The sequence below is a fragment of the Nothobranchius furzeri genome, chromosome 9 (genome assembly GCF_043380555.1).
Source record: "Nothobranchius furzeri strain GRZ-AD chromosome 9, NfurGRZ-RIMD1, whole genome shotgun sequence".
Lineage (NCBI taxonomy): Eukaryota > Metazoa > Chordata > Actinopteri > Cyprinodontiformes > Nothobranchiidae > Nothobranchius > Nothobranchius furzeri.
The window spans coordinates 19703943-19715792 of record NC_091749.1 but is presented as its reverse complement, the minus strand read 5'-3'; positions in this window follow the sequence as shown (position 1 = coordinate 19715792).

Sequence of the window (11850 nt, the reverse complement as noted above, 5' to 3'; positions counted from 1 at the left end):
TCAACAGCCCCTACAACCACAAAAAAGAATGGAGTCATTAGCACTTATGGTTTGGAAATGGCACCCAGAATTATGTTGCACGAAGCACAATTTCACATCATTCTGGGACCATTTGTGTGAAAACAAGGTCCAATCAGGCTGAAACGTTACAGGGAGGTAGAATCTATTGAGTTGTAAGTGATCTGAACGTTTCATGATGATAGCACTTTCCTAAGGGGGTCAAACCATGTCCCAAAGGTCACCGGATCTGGTGTCAATTTAAAGTAGTAGTCCAGTTACACATTTGTGGGCTAATAACTTGGCTTCTGAATGTCCTAGAGAGATCAGGTTTGTTTTAATGTACTCCAATCAACAGCCCCTACAACAATAAAAAAGAATGGAGTCATTAGCACTTATAGTTTGTAAATGGCACCCAGAATTATGTTGCATGAAGCACAATTTCACATCATTCTGGGTCCATTTGTGTGAAAACAAGGTCCAATCAGGCTGAAACGTTACAAGAAGGTAGAATCTATTGAGTTGTAAGTGATCTGAACGTTTCATGATGATCGCACATTCCTTTAGGGGGTCAAACCATGTCCCAAAGGTCACCGGTCCTGGTGTCACTTTTAAGAAGTAGTCCAGTTACACCTTTGTTGGCTTATAACTTGGCTTTTGAATATCCTGGAGAGGTCAGGTTTCTTTTAGAGTACTCCAATTAACAGCTCCCATTACCCCAAAAAGGAATGGAGTCATTAGCACTTATGGTTTTTAAATGGCACCCAGAATTATGTTGCACGAATCACAATTTCACATCATTCTGGGTTCATTTGTGTGAAAACAAGGTCCAATCAGGCTGAAACGTTACAGGAAGGTAGAATCTATTGAGTTTTAAGTGATCTGAATGTTTCATGATGATAGCACTTTCCTAAGGGGGTCAAACCATGTCCCAAAGGTCACCGGGCCTGGTGTCACTTTAAAGAAGTAGTCCAGTTACACATTTGTGGGCTTATAACTTGGCTTCTGAATGTCCTAGAGAGGTCAGGTTTGTTTTAGTGTACTCCAATCAACAGCCCCTATAACCACAAAAAGGAATGGAGTCATTAGCACTTATGGTTTGTAAATGGCACCCAGAATTATGTTGCACGAAGCACGATTTCACATCATTCTGGGTCCATTTGTGTGAAAACAAGGTCCACTCAGGCTGAAACGTTACAAGAAGGTAGAATCTATTGAGTTGTAAGTGATCTGAACGTTTCATGATGATCGCACATTCCTATAGGGGGTCAAACCATGTCCCAAAGGTCACCGGGCCTGGTGTCACTTTAAAGAAGTAGTCCAGTTACACCTTTGTGGGCTTATAACTTGGCTTCTGAATATCCTAGAGAGTTCAGGTTTGTTTTAGAGTACTCCAATCAACAACCCCTATAACCACAAAAAATAATGGAGTGATTAGCACTTATGGTTTGTAAATGGCACCCAGAATTATGTTGCACGAAGCACAATTTCACATCATTCTGGGTCCATTTGTGTGAAAACAAGGTCCAATCAGGCTGAGTAGAATCTATTGAGTTGTAAGTGATCTGAATGTTTCATGATGATCACACATTCCTATAGGGGGTCAAACCATGTCCCAAAGGTCACCGGTTCTGGTGTCACTTTAAAGAAGTAGTCCAGTTACACATTTGTGGGCTTATAACTTGGCTTCTGAATGTCCTAGAGAGATCAGGTTTGTTTTAGTGTACTCCAATCAACAGCCCCTACAACCACAAAAAGGAATGGAGTCATTAGCACTTATGGTTTTTAAATGGCAGCCAGAATTATGTTGCACGAAGCACAATTTCACATCATTCTGGGTTCATTTGTGTGAAAACAAGGTACAATCAGGCTGAAACGTTACAGGAAGGTAGAATCTATTGAGTTGTAAGTGATCTGAATGTTTCATGATGATAGCACTTTCCTAAGGGGGTCAAACCATGTCCCAAAGGTAACCGGATCTGGTGTCAATTTAAAGAAGTAGTCCAGTTACACATTTGTGGGCTTATAACTTGGCTTCTGAATGTCCTAGAGAGATCAGGTTTGTTTTAATGTACTCCAATCAACAGCCCCTACAACCACAAAAAGGAATGGAGTCATTAGCACTTATGGTTTGTAAATTGCACCCAGAATTTTGTTGCACGAAGCACAATTTCACATCATTCTGGGTCCATTTGTGTGAAAACAAGGTCCAATCAGGCTGAAACGTTACAAGAAGGTAGAATCTATTGAGTTGTAAGTGATCTGAACGTTTCATGATGATCGCACATTCCTATAGGGGGTCAAACCATGTCCCAAAGGTCACCGGTCCTGGTGTCACTTTAAAGAAGTAGTCCAGTTACACATTTGTTGGCTTATAACTTGGCTATTGAATATCCTAGAGAGCTCAGGTTTCTTTTAGAGTACTCCAATTAACAGCCCCCATTACCCCAAAAAGGAATGGAGTCATTAGCACTTATGGTTTTTAAATGGCACCCAGAATTATGTTGCACGAAGCACAATTTCACATCATTCTGGGTTCATTTGTGTGAAAACAAGGTCCAATCAGGCTGAAACGTTACAGGAAGGTAGAATCTATTGAGTTGTAAGTGATCTAAGTGTTTCATGATGATAGCACTTTCCTAAGGGGGTCAAACCATGTCCCAAAGGTATCCGGATCTGGTGTCAATTTAAAGAAGTAGTCCAGTTACACATTTGTGGGCTTATAACTTGGCTTCTGAATATCCTAGAGAGATCAGGTTTGTTTTAGTGTACTCCAATCAACAGACCCTATAACCACAAAAAGGAATGGAGTCATTAGCACTTATGGTTTGAAAATGTCACCCAGAATTATGTTGCACGAATCACAATTTCACATCATTCTGGGTCCATTTGTGTGAAAACAAGGTCCAATCAGGCTGAAACGTTACAGGAAGGTAGAATCTATTGAGTTGTAAGTGATCTGAACGTTTCATGATGATCGCACATTCCTATAGGGGGTCAAACCATGTCCCAAAGGTCACCGGTCCTGGTGTCACTTTAAAGAAGTAGTCCAGTTACACCTTTGTTGGCTTGTAACTTGGCTTTTGAATATCCTAGAGAGGTCAGGTTTCTTTTAGAGTACTCCAATTAACAGCCCCCATTACCCCAAAAAGGAATGGAGTCATTAGCACTTATGGTTTTTAAATGGCACCCAGAATTATGTTGCACGAAGCACAATTTCACATCATTCTGGGTTCATTTGTGTGAAAACAAGGTCCAATCAGGCTGAAACGTTACAGGAAGGTAGAATCTATTGAGTTATAAGTGATCTGAATGTTTCATGATGATAGCACTTTCCTAAGGGGGTCAAATCATGTCCCAAAGGTAACCGGATCTGGTGTCAATTTAAAGAAGTAGTCCAGTTACACATTTGTGGGCTTATAACTTGGCTTCTGAATGTCCTAGAGAGATCAGGTTTGTTTTAATGTACTCCAATCAACAGCCCCTACAACCACAAAAAGGAATGGTGTCATTAGCACTTATGGTTTGTAAATGGCACCCAGAATTATGTTGCACAAAGCACAATTTCACGTCATTCTGGGTCCATTTGTGTGAAAACAAGGTCCAATCAGGCTGAAACGTTACAAGAAGGTAGAATCTATTGAGTTGTAAGTGATCTGAATGTTTCATGATGATCGCACATTCCTATAGGGGGTCAAACCATGTCCCAAAGGTCACCGGTCCTGGTGTCACTTTAAAGAAGTAGTCCAGTTACACATTTGTTGGCGTATAACTTGGCTTTTGAATATCCTAGACAGTGTCAGGTTTCTTTTAGAGTACTCCAATTAACAGCCCCCATTACCCCAAAAAGGAATGGAGTCATTAGCATTTATGGTTTTTAAATGGCACCCAGAATTATGTTGCACGAAGCACAATTTCACATCATTCTGGGTTCATTTGTGTGAAAACAAGGTCCAATCAGGCTGAAACGTTACAGGAAGGTAGAATCTATTGAGTTGTAAGTGATCTGAATGTTTCATGATGATAGCACTTTCCTAAGGGGGTCAAACCATGTCCCAAAGGTATCCGGATCTGGTGTCAATTTAAAGAAGTAGTCGAGTTACACATTTGTGGGCTTATAAGTTGGCTTCTGAATGTCCTAGAGAGATCAGGTTTGTTTTAGTGTACTCCAATCAACAGCCCCTATAACCACAAAAAGGAATGGAGTCATTAGCACTTATGGTTTGAAAATGGCACCCAGAATTATGTTGCACGAAGCACAATTTCACATCATTCTGGGTCCATTTGTGTAAAAACAAGGTCCAATCAGGCTGAAACGTTACAGGAAGGTAGAATCTATTGAGTTGTAAGTGATCTGAACGTTTCATGATGATTGCACATTCCTATAGGGGGTCAAACCATGTCCCAAAGGTCACCGGTCCTGGTGTCACTTTAAAGAAGTAGTCCAGTTACACCTTTGGTGGCTTGTAACTTGGCTTTTGAATATCCTAGAGAGGTCAGGTTTCTTTTAGAGTACTCCAATTAACAGCCCCCATTACCCCAAAAAGGAATGGAGTCATTAGCACTTATGGTTTTTAAATGGCACCCAGAATTATGTTGCACGAAGCACAATTTCACATCATTCTGGGTTCATTTGTGTGAAAACAAGGTCCAATCAGAATGAAACGTTACAGGAAGGTAGAATCTATTGAGTGATAAGTGATCTGAATGTTTCATGATGATAGCACTTTCCTAAGGGGGTCAAACCATGTCCCAAAGGTAACCGGATCTGGTGTCAATTTAAAGAAGTAGTCCAGTTACACATTTGTGGGCTTATAACTTGGCTTCTGAATGTCCTAGAGGGATCAGGTTTGTTTTAATTTACCCCAATCAACAGCCCCTACAACCACAAAAAGGAATGGTGTCATTAGCACTTATGGTTTGTAAATGGCACCCAGAATTATGTTGCACAAAGCACAATTTCACATCATTCTGGGTCCATTTGTGTGAAAACAAGGTCCAATCAGGCTGAAACGTTACAAGAAGGTAGAATCTATTGAGTTGTAAGTGATCTGAATGTTTCATGATGATCGCACATTCCTATAGGGGGTCAAACCATGTCCCAAAGGTCACCAGTCCTGGTGTCACTTTAAAGAAGTAGTCCAGTTACACATTTGTTGGCTTATAACTTGGCTTTTGAATATCCTAGAGAGTGTCAGGTTTCTTTTAGAGTACTCCAATTAACAGCCCCCATTACCCCAAAAAGGAATGGAGTCATTAGCATTTATGGTTTTTAAATGGCACCCAGAATTATGTTGCACGAAGCACAATTTCACATCATTCTGGGTTCATTTGTGTGAAAACAAGGTCCAATCAGGCTGAAACGTTACAGGAAGGTAGAATCTATTGAGTTGTAAGTGATCTGAATGTTTCATGATGATAGCACTTTCCTAAGGGGGTCAAACCATGTCCCAAAGGTATCCGGATCTGGTGTCAATTTAGAGAAGTAGTCGAGTTACACATTTGTGAGCTTATAACTTGGCTTCTGAATGTCTTAGAGAGATCAGGTTTGTTTTAGTGTACTCCAATCAACAGCCCCTATGACCACAAAACGGAATGGAGTCATTAGCACTTATGGTTTGTAAATGGCACCCAGAATTATGTTGCACGAAGCACAATTTCACATCATTCTGGGTCCACTTGTGTGAAAACAAGGTCCAATCAGGCTGAAACGTTACAGGAAGGTAGAATCTATTGAGTTGTAAGTGATCTGAACGTTTCATGATGATAGCACTTTCCTATAGGGGGTCAAACCATGTCCCAAAGGTCACCAGTACTGTTACAACTCAACAGATTCTACCTTCTTGTAACGTTTCAGCCTGATTGGACCTTAATTTCACACAAATGGACCCAGAATGATGGGAAATTGTGCTTCGGGCAACATAATTCTGGGTGCCATTTACAAACCATAAGTGCTAATGACTCCATTCTTTTTTGTGGTTGTAGGGGCTGTTGATTGGAGTACACTAAAACAAACCTGACCTCTGTAGGACATTCAGAAGCCAAGTTAAAAGCCCACAAATGTGTAACTGGACTACTTCTTTAAAGTGACACCAGGCCCGGTGACCTTTGGGACATGGTTTGACCCCCTATAGGAATGTGCGATCATCATGAAACGTTCAGATCACTTACAACTCAATAGATTCTACCTTCTTGTAACGTTTCAGCCTGATTGGACCATGTTTTCACACAAATGGACCCAGAATGATGTGAAATTGTGCTTCATGCAACATAATTCTGGGTGCCATTTACAAACCATAAGTCCTAATGACTCCATACTTTTTTGTGGTTGTAGGGGCTGTTAATTGGAGTACACTAAAACAAACCTGACCTCTCTAGGACATTCAGAAATCAAGTTATAAGCCCATAAATGTATAACTGGACTACTTCTTTAAAGTGACACCAGGCCCGGTGACCTTTGGGACATGGTTTGACCCCCTATAGGAATGTGCGATCATCATGAAACGTTCAGATCACTTACAACTCAATAGATTCTACCTTCTTCTAACGTTTCAGCCTGATTGGACCTTGTTTTCACACAAATGGACCCAGAATGATGTGAAATTGTGCTTCGTGCAACATAATTCTGGGTGCCATTTAAAAACCATAAGTGCTAATGACTCCATTCCTTTTTTTTGGTAGTAGGGGCTGTTGATTGGAGTACACTAAAACAAACCTGATCTCTCTAGGACATTCAGAAGCCAAGTCATAAGCCCACAAATGTGTAACTGGACTACTTCTTTAAATTGACACCAGATCCGGTGACCTCTGGGACATGGTTTGACACCCTTAGGAAAGTGCTATCATCATGGAATGTTCAGATCACTTACAACTCAATAGATTCTACCTTCCTGTAACGTTTCAGCCTGATTGGACCTTTTTTTCACACAAATGAACCCAGAATGATGTGAAATTGTGCTTCGTGCAACATAATTCTGGGTGCCATTTAAAAACCATAAGTGCTAATGACTCCATTCCTTTTTGGGGTAATGGGGGCTGTTAGTTGGAGTACTCTAAAACAAACCTGACCTCTCTAGGATATTCAGAAGCCAAGTTATAAGCCCATAAAAGGTGTAACTGGACTACTTATTTAAAGTGACACCAGGCCCGGTGACCTTTGGGACATGGTTTGACCCCCTATAGGAATGTGCGATCATCATGAAACGTTCAGATCACTTACAACTCAATAGATTCTACCTTCTTGTAACGTTTCAGCCTGATTGGACCTTGTTTTCACACAAATGAACCCAGAATGATGTGAAATTGTGCTTCGTGCAACATAATTCTGGGTGCCATTTAAAAACCATAAGTGCTAATGACTCCATTCCTTTTTGTGGTTGTAGGTGCTGTTGATTGGAGTACACTAAACAAACCTGATCTCTCTAGGACATTCAGAAGCCAAGTTATAAGCCCACAAATGTGTAACTGGACTACTTCTTTAAATTGACACCAGATCCGGTGACCTTTGGGAGATGGTTTGACCTCCTTAGGAAAGTGCTATCATCATGAAACGTTCAGATCACTTACAACTCAATAGATTCTACCTTCCTGTAATGTTTCAGCCTGATTGGACCTTGTTTTAACACAAATGGACCCAGAATGATGTGAAATTGTGCTTCGTGCAACATAATTCTGGGTGCCATTTAAAAACCATAAGTGCTAATGACTCCATTCCTTCTTGGGGTAATGGGGGCTGTTAATAGGAGTACTCTAAAACAAACCTGACCTCTCTAGGATATTCAGAAGCCAAGTTATAAGCCCACAAAGGTGTAACTGGACTACTTCTTTAAAGTGACACCAGGCCCGGTGACCTTTGGGACATGGTTTGACCCCCTATAGGAATGGGCGATCATCATGAAACGTTCAGATCACTTACAACTCAATAGATTCTACCTTCTTGTAAAGTTTCAGCCTGACTGGAACTCGTTTTCACACAAATGGACCCAGAATGATGTGAAATTGTGCTTCGTGCAACATAATTCTGGGTGCCATTTAAAAACCATAAGTGCTAATGACTCCATTCCTTTTTGTGGTTGTAGGGGCTGTTGATTGGAGTACACTAAAACAAACCTGACATCTCTAGGACATTCAGAAGAAAAGTTAAAAGCCCACAAAGGTGTAACTGCACTACTTCTTTAAAGTGACACCAGGCCCGGTGACCTTTGGGACATGGTTTGACCCCCTATAGGAATGTGCGATCATCATGAAACGTTCAGATCACTTACAACTGTATAGATTCTACCTTCTTGTAAGGTTTCAGCCTGATTGGACCTTGTTTTCACACAAATGAACCCAGAATGTTGTGAAATTGTGCTTCGTGCAACATAATTCTGGGTGCCATTTAAAAACCATAAGTGCTAATGACTCCATTCCTTCTTGGGGTAATGGGGGCTGTTAATAGGAGTACTCTAAAACAAACCTGACCTCTCTAGGATATTCAGAAGCCAAGTTATAAGCCCACAAAGGTGTAACTGGACTACTTCTTTAAAGTGACACCAGGCCCGGTGACCTTTGGGACATGGTTTGACCCCCTATAGGAATGGGCGATCATCATGAAACGTTCAGATCACTTACAACTCAATAGATTCTACCTTCTTGTAACGTTTCAGCCTGATTGTACCTTGTTTTCACACAAATGGACCCAGAATGATGTGAAATTGTGCTTCGTGCAACATAATTCTGGGTGCCATTTCCAAACCATAAGTGCTAATGACGCCATTCCTTTTTGTGGTTGTAGGGGCTGTTGATTGGAGTACACTAAAACAAACCTGATCCCTCTAGGATATTCGGAAGCCACGTTATAAGCCCACAAATGTGTAACTGGACCACTTCTTTAAATTGACACCAGATCCGTTGACCTTTGGGACATGGTTTGACCCCCTTAGGAAAGTGCTATCATCATGAAACGTTCAGATCTCTTACAACTCAATAGATTCTACCTTCCTGTAACGTTTCAGCCTGATTGGACCTTGTTTTCACACAAATGAACCCAGAATGATGTGAAATTGTGCTTCGTGCAACATAATTCTGGGTGCCATTTAAAAACCATAAGTGCTAATGACTCCATTCCTTTTTGGGGTAATGAGGGCTGTTAATTGGAGTACTCTAAAACAAACCTGACCTCTCTAGGATATTCAGAAGCCAAGTTATAAGCCCACAAAGGTGTAACTGTGCTACTTCTTTAAAGTGACACCAGGCCCGGTGACCTTTGGGACATGGTTTGACCCCCTATAGGAATGTGCGATCATCATGAAACGTTCAGATCACTTACAACTCAATAGATTCTACCTTCTTGTAACGTTTCAGCCTGATTGGACCTTGTTTTCACACAAATGGACCCAGAATGATGTGAAATTGTGCTTCGTGCAACATAATTTTGGGTGCCATTTAAAAACCATAAGTGCTAATGACTCCATTCCTTCTTGGGGTAATGGGGCTGTTAATTGGAGTACTCTAAAACAAACCTGACCTCTCTAGGATATTCAGAAGCCAAGTTATAAGCCCACAAAGGTGTAACTGGACTACTTCTTTAAAGTGACACCAGGCCCTGTGACCTTTGGGACATAATTTGACCCCCTATAGGAATGTGCGATCATCATGAAACGTTCAGATCGCTTACAACTCAATAGATTCTACCTTCTTGTAATGTTTCAGCCTGATTGGACCTAGTTTTCACACAAATGGACCCAGAATGATGTGAAATTGTGCTTCGTGCAACATAATTCTGGGTGCCATTTACAAATCATAAGTGCTAATGACTCCATTCATTTTTGTGGTTGTAGGGGCTGTTGATTGGAGTACACTAAAACAAACCTGACCTCTCTAGGACATTCAGAAGCGAAGTTATAAGCCCACAAATGTGAAACTGGACTACTTCTTTAAAGTGACACCAGGCCCGGTGACCTTTGGGACATGGTTTGATCCCCTATAGGAATGTGCGATCATCATGAAACGTTCAGATCACTTACAACTCAATAGATTCTACCTTCTTGTAAAGTTTCAGCCTGACCGGACCTTGTCTTCACACAAATGGACCCGGAATGATGTGAAATTGTGCTTCGTGTAACATAATTCTGGGTGCCATTTAAAAACCATAAGTGCTAATGACTCCATTCCTTTTTGTGGTTGTAGGGGCTGTTTATTGGAGTACACTAAAACAAACCTGATCTCTCTAGGACATTCAGAAGCCAAGTTATAAGCCCACAAATGTGTAACTGGACTACTTCTTTAAATTGACACCAGATCTGGTGACCACTGGGACATGGTTTGACCCCCTTAGGAAAGTGCTATCATCATGAAACGTTCAGATCACTTACAACTCAATAGATTCTACCTTCTTGTAACGTTTCAGCCTGATTGGACCTTGTTTTAACACAATTGAACCCAGAATGATGTGAAATTGTGCTTCGTGCAACATAATTCTGGGTGCCATTTAAAAACCATAAGTGCTAATGACTCCATTCCTTTTTGGGGTAATGGGGGCTGTTAATTGGAGTACTCTAAAACAAACCTGACCTCTCTAGGACATTCAGAAGCCAAGTTATAAGCCCACAATGGTGTAACTGGACTACTTCTTTAAAGTGACACCAGGCCCGGTGACCTTTGGGACATGGTTTGACCCCCTATAGGAAAGTGCGATCATCATGAAACGTTCAGATCACTTACAACTCAATAGATTCTACCTTCTTGTAACGTTTCAGCCTGATTGGACCTTGTTTTCACACAAATGGACCCAGAATGATGTGAAATTGTGCTTTGTGCAAAATAATTCTGGGTGCAATTTAAAAACCATAAGTGCTAATGACTCCATTCCTTTTTGGGGTAATGGGGGCTGTTAATTGGAGTACTCTAAAACAAACCTGACCTCTCTAGGATATTCAGAAGCCAAGTTATAAGCCCACAAAGGTGTAACTGGACTACTTCTTTAAAGTGACACCAGGCCCGGTGACCTTTTGGACATGGTTTGACCCCCTATAGGAATGTGCGATCATCATGAAACGTTCAGATCACTTACAACTCAATAGATTCTACCTTCTTGTAACGTTTCAGCCTGATTGGACCTTGTTTTCACACAAATGGACCCAGAATGATGTGAAATTGTGCTTCGTGCAACATAATTCTGGGTGCCATTTACAAACCATAAGTGCTAATGACTCCATTCATTGTTGTGGTTTTAGGGGCTTGTTTATTGGAGTACACTAAAACAAACCTGACCTCTCTAGGACATTCAGAAGCGAAGTTATAAGCCCACAAATGTGAAACTGGACTACTTCTTTAAAGTGACACCAGGCCCGGTGACCTTTGGGACATGGTTTGACCCCCTATAGGAATGTGCGATCATCATGAAACATTCAGATCACTTACAACTCAATAGATTCTACCTTCTTGTAACGTTTCAGCCTGACCGGACCTTGTTTTCACACAAATGGACCCGGAATGATGTGAAATTGTGCTTCGTGCAACATAATTCTGGGTGCCATTTAAAAAGCATAAGTGCTAATGACTCCATTCCTTTTTGTGGTTGTAGGGGCTGTTGATTGGAGTACACTAAAACAAACCTGATCTCTCTAGGACATTCAGAAGCCAAGTTATAAGCCCACAAATGTGTAACTTGACTAATTCTTTAAATTGACACCAGATCCGGTGACCTCTGGGGCATGGTTTGACCCCCTTAGGAAAGTGCTATCATCATGAAACGTTCAGATCACTTACAACTCAATAGATTCTACCTTCCTGTAACGTTTCAGCCTGATTGGACCTTGTTTTCACACAAATGAACCCATAATGATGTGAAATTGTGCTTCGTGCAACATA